At 43.9% G+C, this 18,401-nt stretch overlaps 1 protein-coding gene across 1 annotated transcript in view; it reads left to right on the plus strand.

Moving 5' to 3' along the window:
- The window catches only part of FHIP1A (FHF complex subunit HOOK interacting protein 1A), a 244,968-nt gene that overhangs the window by 198,565 nt on the left and 28,002 nt on the right, over positions 1 to 18,401 (plus strand). The gene's annotated exons all lie outside the window — the stretch shown is intronic.

The following is an 18,401-nucleotide window of genomic DNA, read 5'->3' on the forward strand; positions in this document are numbered from 1 at the left end:
CTCCTCATCAATATATAGAAAAGCCAAAGAGAGTAGATTGTTTATCCCAGAGGCATCCCTTGCGGATCAGCTGTGGAACATAATGAAATGTCGAGTATTTGTTGTGGAAAGCCTCTGAGAACGTAGGAATAGATTATAATAGAAGCTATCGGAATGTTCACTTTTCTTTTTTTCTAACGATAATCTTATAATTAATATCTGAGGTCTAGTGCTAAGTTTCCAGCCTTTGGAACCACTGTCTTTGAACAGTTTGTAGACATGAGGCTCCAGGTAAGCCATGTGGTACGCCGAGGCCTAGGCATACTGTGAGGTGAATTTAGGCCCAAATCTTCCGTCTCGTTTTGCATGTTCACAGTGCAAAGAGTGACCTGGCCTTGGGATCCATGGCCCAAAGCCAGCTTCTTGGTGTCCTGGGGGTGTCGCTGTCTTTATAATGCTGTGTCTTTAAAATAATGTGCCAAAACCCAAAACCAAACAGGAACACTGGCTGGAGTAAACAGACGTTAAACAGGGAGCAAAGAGGAAGGCACATTTATTCGTTGACATAAACCTAGATGTAATGGTATCCGGTGACTGAGTTCTTTATTAGGGAATTAATTAATTAATTAATTAATCTTCCTTATCCTTTTTTTTTTTATCATGTTCAGTTAGCCAGCATTTAGTACATCATTAGTTTTTGATGTAGTGCTCAATGATTCATTAGTTGCAGATAACACCCAGTGCTCATCACAACACGTACCCTCCTTAATACCCGTCATCCGGTTACCCTGTCCCCCCACCCCTCTCCCTCTGTAACCCTCAGTTTGTTTCCCAGAGTCAATAGTCTCTCATGGTTTGTCTCCCTTTATGATTTCCCCCTCTTCAGTTTTCCCTCCCTTCCCCTATGGTCCTCCGTGCTATTCCTTATGTTCCACATCTGAGTGAAACCATATGATAATTGATTCTCTCTGCTTGACTTATTTCACTCAACATTATCTCCTCCAGTCCCGTCTATGTTGATACAAAAGTTGGGTATCTATCCTTTCTGATGACTGAGTAATATTCCATTGTATATATGGACCATATCTTCTTTATCCATTCTTCTGTTGAAGGACATCTTGGCTCCTTCCACAGTTTGGCAATTGTGAATATTATGAGCACACAGAATTTTGAGCCTACTGTGGCTCACGCTGAAAAGTTAAGAGGTTTTCTGCTCTGTGAGAACCCTTCTGAACCTGCTGCCGAGCTCCGCTCAGTGACTCCCAGGCTGACCTTTTGCCTTTAGTAAGGCTAAATACACGAAGGATTTAACATGGTGTGAATTTCAAAGTCAGGCTGCTGGGGTCAATGCCCCAGCCCTGCCACCTGCCAGCTCTGTGCCCTTGGGCAGCACTTTGACTTCTCTGAGCCGTTTTCCTCTTTTGTAACATGTGGATGACATGATAGGGCTTCTCTTTACAGGACCTATGAGGGTTCAATGAGTTGATATTTTACAGTGTTGCTTGGAGAGTTAGTGCTTGGTGTGTGTTAATTCTGTTGCTACTTTTTCAGTTCTTACTAGGTACTTGTTGGAGAATCATAGTTTTAGATCACCAGGTAGCTCTTTCATTAATCTGTAATCTATAAAATTTGACATATTTCCAGGAGGGAATAGGCAGAGAACCGTAGGCATCAAAGTAGTAGGAGAAATAACTCCAAGGCTAGACTGGACTCTGCCAAGTAAATCTTCTGAATCTTTGAATCTTTTCCCAGGCTAACCCTGAACTTCCTCGCATCTCCCTCTCCAGAGACTGACAAGTCCAGCCATCTTGGACCACGTACTGTACGTCAAGTAGGAACTGGATTTCCACTTAATCGCCTGTGCTTATGCCTTTCCTCTCCTTGAGATGCCTTTCCTTTCCATCTACCTTATCTAATTATTTCTCATCCTCCAGTGTCCCGACCACATGGCACTTCCTTCCAAAAGTCTTCCTGATCCAGCCAGGTGTAGGCAGTCACTCTTCACATCTTTAGAATTTCGTTGCTATCACTCATGTGGCACTTAAAGGTTGCCTTGTAAGATCATTGTGGGTTTACTCTCCTACTAGGTGACAAATGTCATGAGAGTAGAGACCATCTCTCTCTCTCTCTCTTTTTTTTTTTTTTTTTTAAAGATTTTATCTATTTATTTGACAGACAGAGATCACAAGTAGGCAGAGAGGCAGGCAGAGAGAGAGGAAGGGAAGCAGGCCTCCGGCTGAGCAGAGAGCCTGATGTGGGGCTCGATCCCAGGATCCCGGGATCATGACCTGAGCCGAAGGCAGAGGCTTTAACCACTGAGCCACCCAGGTGCGCCCGAGACCATCTCTTTATTTTTATGTCCATTTATTGTACAAATAGTATAGCAGCATATCTAGCACACGGCCTAGTCCATATAGGTATTTTCCTATTTTCTGAGTAAGTGAATGTGTGAACATAGATATGGTGACTAGGTAGTGATGTGTGTGTGAAGCAAATGGGAGGGAGAGAGGAAAAAGGTAAGGAGAGATCAAGTAGTAGGAGCTGTTGGGGGTCTCATCAGGTTGATGGCCTGATGTTTGGCTGACAGCTGGCATTTGGGTGGCATGGAGTGGGAAAATACTGAGGTGCTTGAGGGAAGGCGTGTTTAGGGTTGGGCAGGCATGGCTTTTGCTGAAAGTGAGATACCTCTTATTTGTTGTGCAAGTCCACAATGGGAATGACCAGATTTGAGACAGATATCACTGAAACAATATAAAGGAAGATATAGAATTTTCTAGAAAGAAGCAGAAGGAAAAGGAATTAAAACATATTACTCAAGAATCAGTGATGGCTGTAAGAGTCATATTTAAAATGTGCTTTCCACATCCAGAATTGACATTGTCCAAAATGAGAGATTGAGAGATATCTATCAAGTTAAAAATAATTGGCAATGTATCATTTTCATGGTTATTTATCAAGACGTTCAACTGTCTGGATAAGCATGTGTGATATTTACATTTGTGATAACGTACTTTAATAGAACTAATAGATTTAGCTGTCCAGTTTTTTTTTTCCTTTGAAGATAGCATTCTGTCAGAGTTTATGAAGTTTATAACTTTGAAACGTGTTTGATTTCAGTTTTATAGAGGAGCTCTATGTGGCGTAAAGATGAGGAACTCCTTTGTTTCCATGTCCTTATCCCTGATGGAGGTGTCAGCCCAATGCTCGGCACCCAGTAGGTGTTCTAGAAATGCCTATCAGTAAAGGAATTAGTATTCGTTTAAGCAAATTTTACAGACTGGGTGGTTTCATGAAGCGTATCCTTTATGTGTGAAGTTCTTCCCAAATCTAAATGGAAAGATTGAATTGGAGATAAGAACACAGTATATTATATACACCCACAGAATATTAGCACTAGACATAATCCCAGGGATTGTCTAGTTCCAACTCCTCCTTTTTCCGATAAAGACATTGAAGACCAGAGAGGTTAAGTGACTTGCTCAGGCTCACACAGCTGATTACTAGCCAAGCTTGGACCAAACCCAGAACTACAGGTCTAGAGGCTTCAGTATTGTCATCTCTTTCCATTTTCCCTGTTGGAAGTAAATCTCAGTTCCATGATCCCTTCCTTGGCATAAATTAACTCATAAGCTCCCGGTGCAGAATTTAGAAAAAATTCTCTTATGCTTTTGTTAATTGCAAACTAGATTTCTTTGAGAGCAAATCCCCTTTCTCTCAGGGCTCCTATGTAATCAGGGGCTGTTTAGGTGCACCCATATTAATTTTTGATGTCCTGCTTGAGTTTCTCCTCTTGGTAAGTCTGCTCTAAAAGGAGAGCTTGCACCATCTAGTGGATCCATGAAGAGGCTCCTGGGTTTAATTTTTTGGTGGCCCTCCTTTAAAAGGAAGAAAGGAACAGTATTTTTAGTTAATCTGCAGATTCTCCCCTGGAACCCTTAATTCATATCCTGAGAGTGAGGTTAGCAGCCCAGAATGCTGTCAGATCACTGTGTACCTCCTTGTGCTGAAAGCAGGGCAGGGTGTTGACCATGCTGCTGCTTCCCTTTTTTAATGGCGGAAGGAGGGTTAGGAAGTAGGTATACTATCAACCTTTTTTTTTCAACCAGTACTTGGATTCTCCTTCTCATTAATTCAAAACATTGACTCTTCTATAATGGGTCTTCCCGTAATAGTTGGGAATTAATCAAGCCCTGCTTTTATTCTTGGGAAATTCTCGAGTACTCATTTGGACAATTAACTAATTTAGTAATGGGCAGTATTCTGCAGTCCAGTTGGATAAGTGAAGTTTTTGGAAGCTTTCACATTACTCCTTTGTTTCCTCTAATAGAAGTTTTGTTCTTTTCTCAAGCTCTGCACAATACTTACCCTGTGTGGCAGGTAGCAGAAGATGGCATTGCTCAAGCAGGATAATTTGATGACTGTGTAACACAGGGTAGGGGTCTCAACACTGGCTTGCCATGTGACCTGAAGCACTCCTTTACCTCCTGGGCCTGAGTTTGCTTTGGAAGGAATGTGATTATCAGCCTTATATGTACAGAGTACTGCTCAGCAAAAAAACAAGGTTTTGCTTGTTTTTTTTTGTTTTGGTTGGTTGGTTGGTTTTGTTTCGTTCTGTTTTGACTTTTGTTACTCTGTCAGCTGAAATATCTTAGATGGCATCTTAGCACCTGCATAGTGTAGGCATCCTTGGGACAAGGGTTCTCATCCCGGTGCACATCAGAATCAACAGGGAGGCCTGGTCCCATCCCTGGAGATTCTGGTTTACCTGGGCCCAGATGGCATGTAAACATGAGTATTTTTTAAAAGCTCCCTGGGTGATTCTAACATAGATTCAGGGTTAAGAACAACTGCGGTATGATGTTCTTGAAAATGTGTTTGAATCATTGGATTCCAAATCAAGGTGAACGTTGGAGATCTGTATTTGAAAACCATTGTTCTTCTTGGGGCCAGAAGTTTTACTGTACTGGGATTGTATTGAGGTAGTCACTGCATCTAAAAGACTCCATTTTGCAACCCCAGCTGGTGCTGGTGGAGTCCATTTTGGTGTATGACCAAGGTCGGAGGAATGGTATTTTCTGGGATAGCCAGGAGCAGTGAGGCCAGAAGTTAATGCTTTCGTGAGTGGCAGTTTAATGTATTATTATAATTGTCCTAATCTTAGGTTTGATTCTATCTTGTTGGCAGGTGTCCAGTGACAGTAGGAAAGTTGGTGTTTCACATTACATCTTTTTTTTTTTTTTTTCTCTTAAGAGCATTTTTCTCCTTTCTTGTTGGCTCAACAATCAATTTCAGCTCTTTCGATGGTTCCCAGGAGGAAGGTGCTCAGTGAGCTCTTCAGAGAAGCTGTTTTCTGGAGTGAAGTCCCGACCTGTGACTGGGATCAGCTGGCTTCTGAGAAACATCATTGAATGAGTTGGAGGAGGGGTAGAGTGGTAAAAGGGCCGGGATGGGTATAAATCCTCCAAAATACCATAACTCAACTCTTTAATGGGAGGTAGTGTCTTTGACCTTAATTAGCCCACATAGTTGATACAACTATTTTCAATTTCAATTTTAATACAATTCAATTTCAATACAATTTTCAAAGTATTTTCACTCAGTTTTTAGAGGATAGGGGATAAAAATGCCAAGGAAGCATTAGACTTCTTATCTTGGCTTTTCCTCAAAATAGTACAAAGAACATGATGTTTGGTAGCAGGCAGACCTGGTCTCTGGGGAATCTGATCTCTGCCACTTACTGTGTACTTTGGGGGCAAGTTTATGAACCTCATGTTTCTTATCTGTGAAATGAGGACCCTGACCCCTACTTTGCAAGGCCAGATTGAATTAACCCAGATAATGTACATGAGGCACGATAATGAATGGCACAGAGCTGGGACTCCACAAATGGTAGCTATTTCTGGAGCTACTATTAATAATGGTAATAATGAATGATAATTTAAAAATACACAGTATTTTTCCTCCTTTGGACATGGCGCCTAAGATATAAGTAACTCATGACCTGTGTACCCAGTTGTCCTTGGAGGGGGCTGAGATTGAATCAATTGGGAAGGGATGTTGACAGAGGCTCCAGCTGGGAAATGCGTTCTTGGAATTTTCAACCTCACCTAATCAACGTGTTATCATTTAGTCTCATTACACATTAATCCTTTTAAAATATAGCTGCTCCCTAGAAGAGTTAATTTCACTAAGCATTCATCTTATGTATAGCTTGCTTGTTTACCTCAGAGAAGATAGAATATAGATCTTTATTTAAACATTGTGGATGCAGTGCCTGGGTGGCTCAGTCGGTTAAGTGTCTGCCTTTGGCTCAGGTCATGAGCCCAGGGTCCTGGGATCAAGCCCTGTGTGGGACACCCTGCTCAGCGGGGAGCCTGTTCTCCCTCCACCACCCATATGCTCACTCTCTCTCTCAAAAAAAATAAATAAGATCTTAAAACAACAACAACAACACAGAAAAGGGTTAAGAGGGAAGAAGGGATGGTATGTGTTTGTGAGGATTACTTGAGTGTAAGTCACACCTGGTGCTGTGGGGCCATGTGGCCTTGGGACGTACTCTGTATTGGCTGGATCCTCTGGGGGCCGAGGAGAGGAGATGCCAGGATGGGGTTGGGGAGGGGGTTGTATCTCATGCTGCTGAGGGCCCAAAACAGCAGCTATCAATGTTGAGTTGCTGTCCCAAGTTCCCTATTAGGACTGCCTGTTTGATTCCGTATGTTTGTTTTGGGAACAATGTTGTCATTTGCCATAGGTTGGCCATGTCTGGAGTGACAGTGCTATTTCACCTAAGCACTGGCCTTGGAGTCTAAAGCATTTACAGGAATGAGTGGAAACTGCACGTGCATAGCTAAGGTTACACAGTCTCAGAAAAGTCCATCTGGTCTAATTGAGGTGTCAGGGACTTTCTTCCCCATCTGAGTTCTGATAAGTTGAGAACTACAAGTGAGGGAGACAGAAGGTCAGTGTAGGGCCTTTGTTATCAATAAAACTGATGCTGGAGCATAGGGTTTAACCTGCGGGTAAGATTGCCTAATATTGGGGTGCCAGGGTGGCTCAGTTGGTTGAGCGTCCCACACTTGGTTTCGGCTCAGGCAGTGATCTCAGATCAAACCCTGCCTTGGGCTCTGTCTGCTGTGGGGTTGGAGCCCACATGATGTTCTCTCTTTCCCTCCCCCTGCCTCTCCTGCTTGTGCTTTTTCTCTAAAACAAATAAACAAATCCTTAAAAAGAAAGGAAAAACAAAAAACAAAAGAAGATCGCCAATATCGACCCCCAGGATCGGACAGACTTGCCAGACGCCCCATAGAAGCTGTGGTGGGAGGAGCAGAGAAGAATGTGTACTTCCTGCTGGTGGTCTGGCTCCCCGAAGAAGAGAGAGAGGAAGGGACAGGCACCTCGGAATGACAAGCTACTCCTCCTCTCCTGGGGGAGATGTTAGTGAGGCGGGCAGAGAGGCCAGAAGAACTCTGCTGGGTGATCGTGCATGTGGGAGGATACACTCAGACCAGTTTTCTCTACCAGGTTGACAGAAATAAAACCTTTCTAAATTCTAGAGATTTGCAAGTAGTAATTCATATCACAAAAAAATGAAGAGGAGTGGTTTAGATGGCATTGCCGTGTTGAAGAGCCCATAATGGGTGCCTGTTGCCTGCAGAAGAGAAACCAGACTCCCTCCCTTGTCTCTGGAAACCCGTCGTCGTTGTCTGTCCCTGTCTTGCATGTTAACCTTCCTTTCCCCTGAGGTGTTCACATGCAGACGTGAGGTCAGAGCAGTGCCTTCCATGGCCTCTGTTCTTGTTGCTGGTTCCTGCTGGATCATTCTTCCTGCGTCCGGTCTGTGCAGAATATACTCATCTGTTATGTCCTGGGACAGTCCCCATTGGGCTCAAGCCCTGCCCCGACGCACACACCTGCCTCTCTCAGCTCTGGCTCTGAAGTGCAGCTCGCTGGCCCCTCGCAGCCTTGCACTGGGTTCGCCGCGTGAGTCTCAGCAGCCAGCTGCTAGAAGTGCCACAAGGGACAGGATGCTTCTTGTACTTCTTTTATGTGTCCCCAGATGCTGGTTTACTGTACACATGAAAAGCACTCTGTAGATACCCGGTCCATTAAATAAATGTATCAAAAGGATGTGGCTCGCACCCTCATCACTACGTCAGAATAGGGTTATGCGGGCTTGGCTGGGAGATAAGATTACCAAGGCAAAGAACAGAAATTAGCTCTTGTCTCATGTCACTGATAGGAAATCAAAGAATCTCATGGTTCTGGAACGGAGAGAGTAAGATCATCTGGTTCAATGCCATCATTTCACAGCTGAGCACACTAATGTTTATGATTTGAAAAGAAATATTCAGAGACTGCGAGCTTCCTGTTTGGGAGAGGAAGAGAGGCTATGAAATAGGTGGTTTTTTTCAGTGCCTTCACATCAGATTATCCCCAGAAGGCTTACGTGGTGGCTTTGTATTTACATTAGGGAGTCCTCTAAGTGTTCCAAAGTGCTTTTCTATTATCTCGTAGCGCCTCACCTTATGTTCCCACTAATATCTGTGGAGGAAGGCGCTTTGCACAGAAGCTCTCACCACATCTCATCATTGGCCTTCTTCATCGACATATGCAAATTGCTCTGCTGGATTGCATCGCAGGTCAGGGGCACCTGCTTGCTTTACAGCGGGAGCAGTGAAGACGTCAAAAGATTGCTTGACTTGCCCAAGGATACTGGACTCCAAGGATTAAAATGCAGGTGTTGGACATTCCCACTGTGGTCCATTTTCTGCTACCCCCTGCTGCCTTTTGAATCCTTAAATTAATATCTGTAGACGTTGAGAATCCTGGTTTAGAAGAGAAGTTCATTTTCGATTCCTTTATTAGCTGAGAGAAAGAACAGCTAACACCAGTACTTAACCACCCAGAGTAGACTAAGCTCACCGCGAGGACAGCCGGGGTGAGTGCGGAGAGAGGATGCTGCCCTTTGCCTGTGTGGCATGGAAAGCAGGAGTGGATACAACAGGAGGACAGGACAGCCAGCCAGCTCTCAGCATCTCTGAGGTCCCAGGTAGATTTTCCCAGTGCAGATTCACTATTTACTATATGTTGTAGAGACCCCAGGACATCAGTAGTAATATTCAACTACTGTATAAAAATGTCAAACATTTTTTGTTTTTTTCTACCAGTGTTTCTATGAAATTGTGAATATTTTAGATTTTTAATTAAAAATCAACCAGATTTTAGTGTTGACTCTTATTCGTTTATTGGTTAACAGAAAAATTAACAGATAAATATCTATATACATTTTAAACAGTTTTCAAACACTGAGTCTTGTTATAGTAATGAGTCACAATTTTGATTTGATAGGTTACAATTAAAAAACAGTAAAATAGAAAATATCAGAGTGCCTTGTACTTAGTAACGGTAAATATCATATATTATTGTAAAATATCATTCTTATGATGGGTCCTGTTTAAGAAAATTTTGAAAAATGCTGTACTAATGTTTGGGAGGATTATTTGGAGAATGGGCTATGGGATTAGTCTCGACACTACATTTCAGCCTGATCGTGGGCTGCCAGTTGGTCTTCTCTTGATATAAAACCTTCATTATTAATTCATTCACTCAACAAATACATTTTGAACACCCAGTATATGTGAGGCACTATTCTAAATGCCAGCATGAGATTGCTATAGCAATTTACTTACAAAGAAGAGAGACCACTATATCAGTTTGCATAAGGTTTAGCTGTAGATAACAGAAAACTCCCTTAATGTGACAGAAAACTTCCTTTAGTAGTCCTTTTTTTTATTCCATACACCAGTTCTTTTCACACCTTACTGGCCAAGACAGGTACAGCCATACCTAGATGCAAAGGTAAGAGGGAACTGTAGTTTTTTAGCTAGAAAGTTAAGGTTCATTCCCAAGGAAGAGAGGGAGACTGAATATTGGAGGTTGGGGTGGGGGGAGCAATTAGAAGTCCCTGCCACAAACCTCCAGGTTTCTTATATGTTAACAAAATTCTGTTTCTGTGGATGGGAACCTGTAATTTTCTGTTATTCTTCTGTAGAAAAGCACAGGCTGGGCAGCTGTACAGCTGTACTTGCTGTGCACTGCACAAGTATGCCCTGCTGAGGGGGCAAAGAGGGGAGATGGAGTTGGAAGAAGCAGCCACAAGTTAGGAGCCTAAACTGTATTCATTGTCTCAACACACACACACACACACACACACACACACACACACACACACACACAGCTTTTTAGAATCTGAATCAGCTGTAAGATACTGTAAACCTTCCTCCTCTCCGACCTCTCTGTGGTACTTCATGTCACTTTTCTGCCCCGGTAGGAAAGGAGAATTAGGGTTATAAATTAAGCTTGCATTTACTTTTGATTTGAAATGGGAAATTAGATTTCTTTCTTTCTTTCTTTTGAGCTTCAACAAGTGCACAAGGGAGATAATGCTGTACCAGGGGATCCAGGGCTTAAGCATTGGAATTATGGAAAGATAGGAAGGGTCCCACCCTGCTGGCGCAGAGAACCACACAAAGTAGCTCGCACAAAGCCCTGCCTTATCTGAGACAGCCAGGTGGTATCGGTCTTGGAAGCCGTTGTGGAAAGGGGAGGAGGGTCTGGTCTGAAAGTTGGTGTGAATCTTCTGTTCTTTCCCTGCCCCCTCCTAGGAGCACATGAAACATTTATCAGTAACAAATGCCTTGCAAGTGTTTCTCCAAGTTGTCACAAGAAAACCAAAAAGGAAGGCAAACAGAAAGGAGGTTCACTGGCTACATATTTTCCCTTCTTGGCCTAGTTTTCTTTTGCCTCACACTAACGTTCTTCTGCTCTCCCCACAACCCCCAGCCATGTTGAGGTCTGACTTGCGTTTCAGGTGAGGTAGACACAGGATCACTCTGATGGGGTGCGAGCCCCTGTGTGCCTTACCTTGTGACTGACCAGTGCCAGGTGATGAGCATGCTGGGGATAACAGAGAAAAAGGACCAGACAGACTAGAATGATTGAATTCATTTGGGCAGACACCTGTGCGTTTTCTCAATCTTCCATTGTGCTGAAGACTTTCCATCTCATGGAAACTAAGCCAGGAGTGAAATCTGTCTTTTGTCGTCAGGGCTTGCCTTTGTTATAGTCTTTAGTGTCTAGGAAAATTGGTCTGTGTAGAAAACTCCAGTCCAAATAATACCTTTAACCCACAGGCAGACTGAATGAGGAGGGAGGTGGTAGGCCTTATAATGGTTCTCAAATACTTGATCCTAAAGAAGCTGCTGGTTGAGACTCGGGCCCATGAACCACATCCCATCTGCTGTTGGGTTTTAAAGTCAGTCTCATCAGAATTCACAATAGGAGTGTCTTATTAATCAGGAAGATAAATTAGGGGGAAAACCGAGGAAGCTTTTCTTTTTTCCCCAAAGGATCACTTTTCAAGGTTGCTGTAATTCAAGAGCATGGCATGAGTTGGGCTCTGTATTTTCAATGAAATGTTATTTGAGATAAAAGGAAAATATTCTCTCCTTTTCACGTATTGTCAAGTGAATCTAACCACCTTGCTAATGAAGGCATCCCCAACGTGAACTGTAAAAACAGTGTGTTTTTATTAGTAACAGGACTGCTGATTTCCATCTCGACACATTTATTGATTACCCTCTGAGTCCCCGCCCGTGTACCAGGTGCTCTGAGAATTCACCCTGTAGGTCAGACACGGTCGTTTCTGCAGTACGCGTGCAATCTTAAAGGTCGGGAGAATGCATTAGGAAAACTGGGAAAGGAAATGGCCTTAGCCTGGAGGGCAGGAAGCTAAGGGTTTAACAAGACTCCCAGAATAGGAAGGACAGTCGAGCTTGGGGAGGTGGCACTTTCCTATCACCGCCTCTTTGCTTGAGCACAGGGCGAGGCACACTTTAAACTGGAGGGTTGGAATCTTCGTTTACAGTGAAGAATGCTTTCTGGCTGGAAAGACCTGAGCTGTGCTGTCAAAGGAGGCAGTGGGTCCGTCTGGGTCCAGAAGAAGGGAGAGTGGATCTCTGTGTTGGCTGCCAGAAGCACAGCCCCTCTCTTTCTGAGCCCCCCGCTCCAGCCTTCCTTGGGCTCTGGCAGCACGCCGTAAGGCCCTTTCATTCAGGAAGCATCCTTGTGCTCCGGTGGCGTCCATTCTCCTGAGGTTGTGCGGGCTCCAGGAGCTGGAGCAATATGCTGGGAAGAGTCCTTCCTTACACAGGAGGTGCTCAGAGATGGTTGTTCATACTGCAACTGAGAAGAATCCTTCTGAAACAACTAGGAAATAGCTGAGGGACGGATGGAGGCCATCTGGGGGAGACGCCTCGAATCTTTGCTTCTGAGTGGAAATGCCCCAGGGTTTCTCTGTTAATTCTGACCTCAGAATCAAACTCTGAAATAGTCCAACATGCACGTTTTATGTGATCTTTGGAGTATTTCAGTAGCTAAATTCCATCGCATGAGGTTCAAATGTAACGGCTCCTGGGTTGACTTACACTCTGGTAAGTTCTATTATAAGGAAGTAGTAGGGTACAAATTATGCACACACAGCACGGGAAGGGAAGCTTTAGAAATGATTTGCTGACTGCTCCTTGGAGAGGTTTATGATAGGCCAGAGGAAGTGTATTATATTTAATGGATTAACTCATAAATATTTAATTGATTTAATTATTACATCTGATTATTACAGGTACATTGAAGAAGGAGTAAAGGGGAGACACTGGCTTTATTTTTAACATTTTTCCTTAAAATGTGTTGCTGGTGTCACTGTGGCCGTCATTTTAATTTCTCCTTCCTCAAGTATTTTAGGAATAAGTAGCCAAACTCATTGACTTTGGGCTTCCCCTCTGGTTAACTCCCCAGCCTGCCTGTGGCAGAGTCAGCAACAGGTGTGGTCTAGAGGTCAAGGAGCCAAAGGGAGGAGGAAGGGATGGGGGGTGGCGGTTGACTCATCCACGGCAGGCTCTTTGCAGACTTGGAATAACTGAGCGTCTTCTGTTCTGAATTTTTGGCTGAAACAGTGGGGCTGCTTGCTGAGAACCAGGGTATCTGTCTTCCCTTCCATACTTGCATGTTCTTTGTGCTCTGTGTTCTTAGAGGGAGGAAGATGGCTGTGGCCCACACACCGAGCCAATGCCCTCGGCTGCCCTCGGGTGAACAAACCCTCTGCACGGCCACCGGCTCATCTGGCAGCAGCAGGCAGGTCTTAGCCTGTGTTCCCTGTGGAGGCCCCTTTGAGACTGTTCCACGCGATCCAGCCTCCTCCTTCCCTTCCTCCCTGCTGCTTTCAGTAGGCAGGGTTCAGCTGTGTCTCACTGTTGCCTCCCCCTCCAGCAAGATCTGCTGGGTCTAAGGGCTTGCTGATGACCTGGACAAGCCCCTGCTTAGCTAGTTTTCTCCTGTTCATCGAAGGAAATGCCAAGGAAAGGTGGCTTCTAACTTGGAGAGGATGCAGCAGTCACCTGACCCCACTCTCTGCCACCTGCCTAAGTGACAGAAGGTAGAACCCATCTGTTTGTTCCAATGTGACTGGATCACAAAAAAACAATTAGCAGGTGGGAAATTTGTTTTTCAGGACACACACATAAACCTGCCATTACAGAGAGGACTCTGGTGCTAATTTAGATGCAAATGGAATTGCCCAACTAGAGCTGATTACAGAAAGGTCAGAATGTCTGTATGCTCAATTTCACTCCTACGCTAGGCATTAAGTTAATGTGCCGCCGCGATGGTGGCCGTGATGGCTGGGCTTGGGGCTGGCCTTCATTTCAGAGAGAGTTTTGAATTACAGAAGCAGAAGGTGACACATGGTATCAACTCCTCCCTTCCTACCCATCCCCCTTTTAAAGGAGAACAAACTATATTTTGTCCCATTTCTGGAGAAGCTTGGTATACTGATTAAAACAAGCAAAATACATGCATGGTTGGAGCTCTTAGGCTAAAATAGAAAGGGGTAGATGGATGGTGAATTCAGTTGCTGTCCTTTTGGGAGTGCTGATCCCACCTGTACATAGAAGCACTGCTTCTGAACTCAGACCACGCTGGGTCGGAGCCTGGAGCGAGGGACTGGTGACGGGAACAGGGGTGAAGGGATGGCTGAAAGGCTGGTGGGTTTGTTTGGTTGTTGCCGTGTACTCTAGTGCTTTTTAGATGTCTCTGACCGTAATGCACGGCCAAAAATTTATTCATTTGAGTGTGTGTGTGTCTATATTTTTTACTGACTAGATAACGAAGGCCATGCATATGTAATATATTGCATTACGTCTAATTTGAACAAAATAGACACACAGAAGTTTCCCAAAACAGTACCTACTCCGTGCAGCATACCCTAATATTTATGGTTTGAATCGGGTGTACACAATGAGTGAACCAATACATTGATTTCACTTTCCACTTTTGGATCTCAGACTCTTGTTTGAAAACACCAGTTTAAGAGACTGGTGAAGCCACTCAGCGTGATGGGGGACCCGGGTGAGGGCTAGTGGAGGGTAGAGAAGGTGGGTGAAGAAAGGGATTGATTTTCAAAGGATCCACTCAACTCGGCTTGGTCCAAGTAAGATCATGTCCCTGAGTCAGGGCTCAGGTTCCATTCTAGAACAGGGGCTGGAAAGTTGCACACAGAAGGGTGCCTCGGCAGACACATTGTTTAGGTTTAGGTTCATGCTTGTGCTTTATCTTGTCAAGGATAAATATTTGTTTGTGGACAGAGTTTTCCTTAGGTTATTCCTGTCATTATGGTCTGTCTTTAGTGAGAATTAATATTCCTAGGCTTGAATATCCTTAAATTTTCTCGTGTCTTATATGGTAGTAAGGCAGAACCTCATTTCCTAATTCTTCTAGTATTTCTACCTAAATCTGTAGCCACCTGCAATTCCTTACAGAACAAGAGAAATGGATACTGACCGCCCTCTGTAAGGCAAAAGGTCTTAGGTACATCAACAACTGATCATCCTTCGTAGTTGGACCATGAAGAGGATGCTACTGTCCCGTTGGGCGAATTCTTCCTTTTTGGGGCATGAGTGGCAGCTTTGGTTTTGCATTCCACGCAGCAGGGCTGCTGTCCCCTGGTGGTTCAGCGTTAGCTTTCCAGTGATCATACTTAGGCTCTGGTCTCATCCTCCTTAAGGAGGATGCCTATTTGGGGGATTAGAGAAAGATTCTGCGAAGTAAGATAATGGGGCAGGAAAAGATTTTCTGGGATAAAAGTCTTCTGAGGGCTCCTTGAATATGGAGGAGGGAAGAGACAGAAAGAGAAGAGAACCAGATTTTTTTGGCTTGGGTATTAGTTTAAGGTGAGGGTGACCTTGATTTACAAAGAGGTTGCAAACTCGATGCTTAATAGAATTGGGTTTTGGCATTTATACCATGTTATGTAAATGCTATCCCTCCAAGTGTTTTTCTTAAATCCTCTTAGCTCATAAATGACAGCTTTGATTGCTAAAAAAAATAATAATAATAATAATAAAATCTTTCATTTATGCAGCCTAAGAGTAGTAAACAATAGATGCTTAATGCCCTGCTTTCATGTCAGCCCCCAAAGACCAAGACTTCTATTCTAAAGGGCTTATTGCTGTGCTTTTGAGCTTATAAGGTCATGTGTAACTTAAGGGGGGAAAAGCTGATGGTGCATTGTTGGTGCAAAGACAGCTCCTGGAATTCTGCAGGACGTGTCAGCTCAGCAGCTCAGTAAGTAAGGTTGAAATGCTCTGTTGCAGAAACTGCATGCATGCATGGCCCGTTTAAAAAGTGTTACTTTTTTCCTAGCCATTTGATTATTAGGGAATCAGACTTCTGCCTACATGACTTTGGATTCAGCTTCGGCTAAAGGACCCCAAGACTGCGGCAGCAGAATGGGTGCGAGCTAACCGAGCTGCATGTTTGGTGGTGGTGTGGGTCGTTTCCCCTTTAGCTGTATTTGGTGACATCCATTATTCTATAGGTTTTTAGAAAAAAATGCCCCCCCTTTCAGGGGCCCTCAGAGCAGAGGGCCAGAGAAGAGAGAAGAATTAAAAATTAAGCTCAGTTCCGGCAAATGTAAATCACTAGGACCTTGGGGGCTATCATTTATTCAGGAAATGTTACAGACAGTCCCTTCTCTTGCCAAACTCTGTACATTGCACTGGAGTAATACACAAGCCATAGCGTGCATCCCAGGACAGCATTAAGAGTGCCATGACTGTGGGACCAGAGAAGACCAGGAAACACAGGGACAGAAGCAGTGGGTTTCAGGAGCAGGGGCAGCTCCTGAGAAACACTCTTCTCAGAAGGTAATTTAAATAAATTACCTGTTTCCTTTGTTTTATCTGGGCCACAGAGAGCCCTGTAAAGTTGGCCAGATGACACAGTGGTGTGTTGAATGTTTTGAGGACTCGTGGCATGGTCGCTGAGCTGGAGGGGCAGAGTGTTTGCCCTCTGATGCGTGCGTGCTCAGGCCACTCACTGTCAACCCCAAGAGGGTGAGTTCACCTGTACTGTGTAGGCGTGCCTTACTTAGTGTAAAGAAGATAGACAACACTGATATGGTCGTATCTTATCCATCTGGACTCCTCTGTCTGGAACATCTCTAAGGCTCAAGAAAATTTATTTTATTTTTATTTTTTTACCCAACTTTTGTAGCAACATGGACAGGACTGGAAGAGATTATGCTGAGTGAAATAAGTCAAACAGAGAAAGTCAAGTATCATATGGTTTCACTTATTAGTGGAGCATAACAAATAATATAGAGGACAAGGGTAGATGGAGAGGAGAAGGGAATTGAGGGAAATTGGAAGGGGAGGTGAACCATGAGAGACTATGGACTCTGAAAAACAACCTGAGGGGTTTGAAGGGGCGGGGGTGGGAGGGTGGGGGAACCAGGTGGTGGGTATTAGGGAGGGCACAGATTGCCACTGGGTGTGGTGAAAAAACAATGAATACTGTTACGCTGAAAATAAATAAAAAATTTAATTAAAAAAAAAAGATTTTATCTATTTATCTGAGATAGAGCAAGAGTGAGAGAGCCAAGAAGGGGGAGCCGCAGACAGAGAGAGAAGCAGCTCTCCATCAAGCAGGGAGCCTGACACGGGGCTCGATCCCAGGACTCTGGGACCATGATCTGAGCCGAAGGCAGCTTCTCAACTGACTGAGCCACCCAGGCGCCCCGCCCCCCCAGCAAGAAAATTTATAAAAATAATTTAAGCCTTTATGTACAGATACCCCTGCATGGGGCCTATCTAGACTTACAGAGCAGATTTGGAGATCAGATTTCTAAACTGATTTGTGACTTCTGAAGGCAGAACATTCCAAAGAGAAGAGGAGTGTATTATAAAAGAAATGACCAGTTCCTGTATGATAACGTGACAGTTCACACTTCGAAAGGAAGGAAGAAAGAAGTGAATAACTGGAAAAGAGAAGATGTAATCATTCAAGAAGCCTCGCCTTCTGTTTCACTTAACATCGAGTGATCAAGGGCATCAGACTCAGAACTGGGGAGATTTCCAAGATTTCCAGGGCAAAGGGGTGGAGTCTGAGATTTGGAGCTGTTGCCCTGGTGATTTTCATGCCTGCCAGGGTGGGTAATTCTCCTCTACAGACAGTAAGGCGGCAGATGACCCCTGTTCATGAAGAGGTGTGGAACTTTGCTTTTAGGAAGCTAAAGAATAGGGGTGCCTGGGGGGTTCAGTCGTTAGGTGTCTGCCTTCGCTCAGGTCATGATCCCAGGGTCCTGGGATCGAGCCCTGTATGGAGCTCCCTGCTCACCTGGAAGCCTGCTTCTCCCTCTCCCACTCCCCCTGCTTGTGTCCCCTCTCTTGCTGTGTCTTTCTCTGTCAAATAAATAAATAAAATCTTAAAAAAAAAAAAAAAGAAGAAGAAGAAGACAGAGAATTGCATATGAGCTCTGAAAATACTCCCTATCAAAATGTTGAAAATCCAAAGGCTTTGAGTACCAAATCCTTGGCACTTCGAAAACTTGAGTCTTCAGAGTCTTCTCTTCCCTGAAAGACTCACATTCTACTGCAAGGAAATTCACACCATGTAGACAGTACTCGTTTGTGTTATTTAAAAAAAAAAAAAAAGTTACTTTAGAAGCAGTAAACTCTTATAGCACTTTAGAAGTAACACTTTACATATGTTATTCAGTTATACAAATTTGACTTGCAACGTTCCAGAAACCTATCTAGACATCTGCGGAACTTTGCGTCTGTCCCTCTTAGTTCCCACTGATGATGATGTTATTTCGCTTATGAGCTTCTACATCTACACCCATCTTCCCGGATAGAAAATGTGTTCTTACATTTTCTAGCTCCTGGTACATAGCAGGTCCAATAAATATTTATTGGATGACTACTAATGAAACAGTTATACTGGGCATTCTAATTAATTCTTTACCAACCACGCAGATACTTTCCATGATCTCCTTTTTCCCCTTTGTGGTTCCACACTAAAATCTTTAT

The sequence above is a fragment of the Martes martes genome (assembly GCF_963455335.1).
Source record: "Martes martes genome assembly, chromosome: 2".
Classification (NCBI taxonomy): Eukaryota; Metazoa; Chordata; class Mammalia; order Carnivora; family Mustelidae; genus Martes; species Martes martes.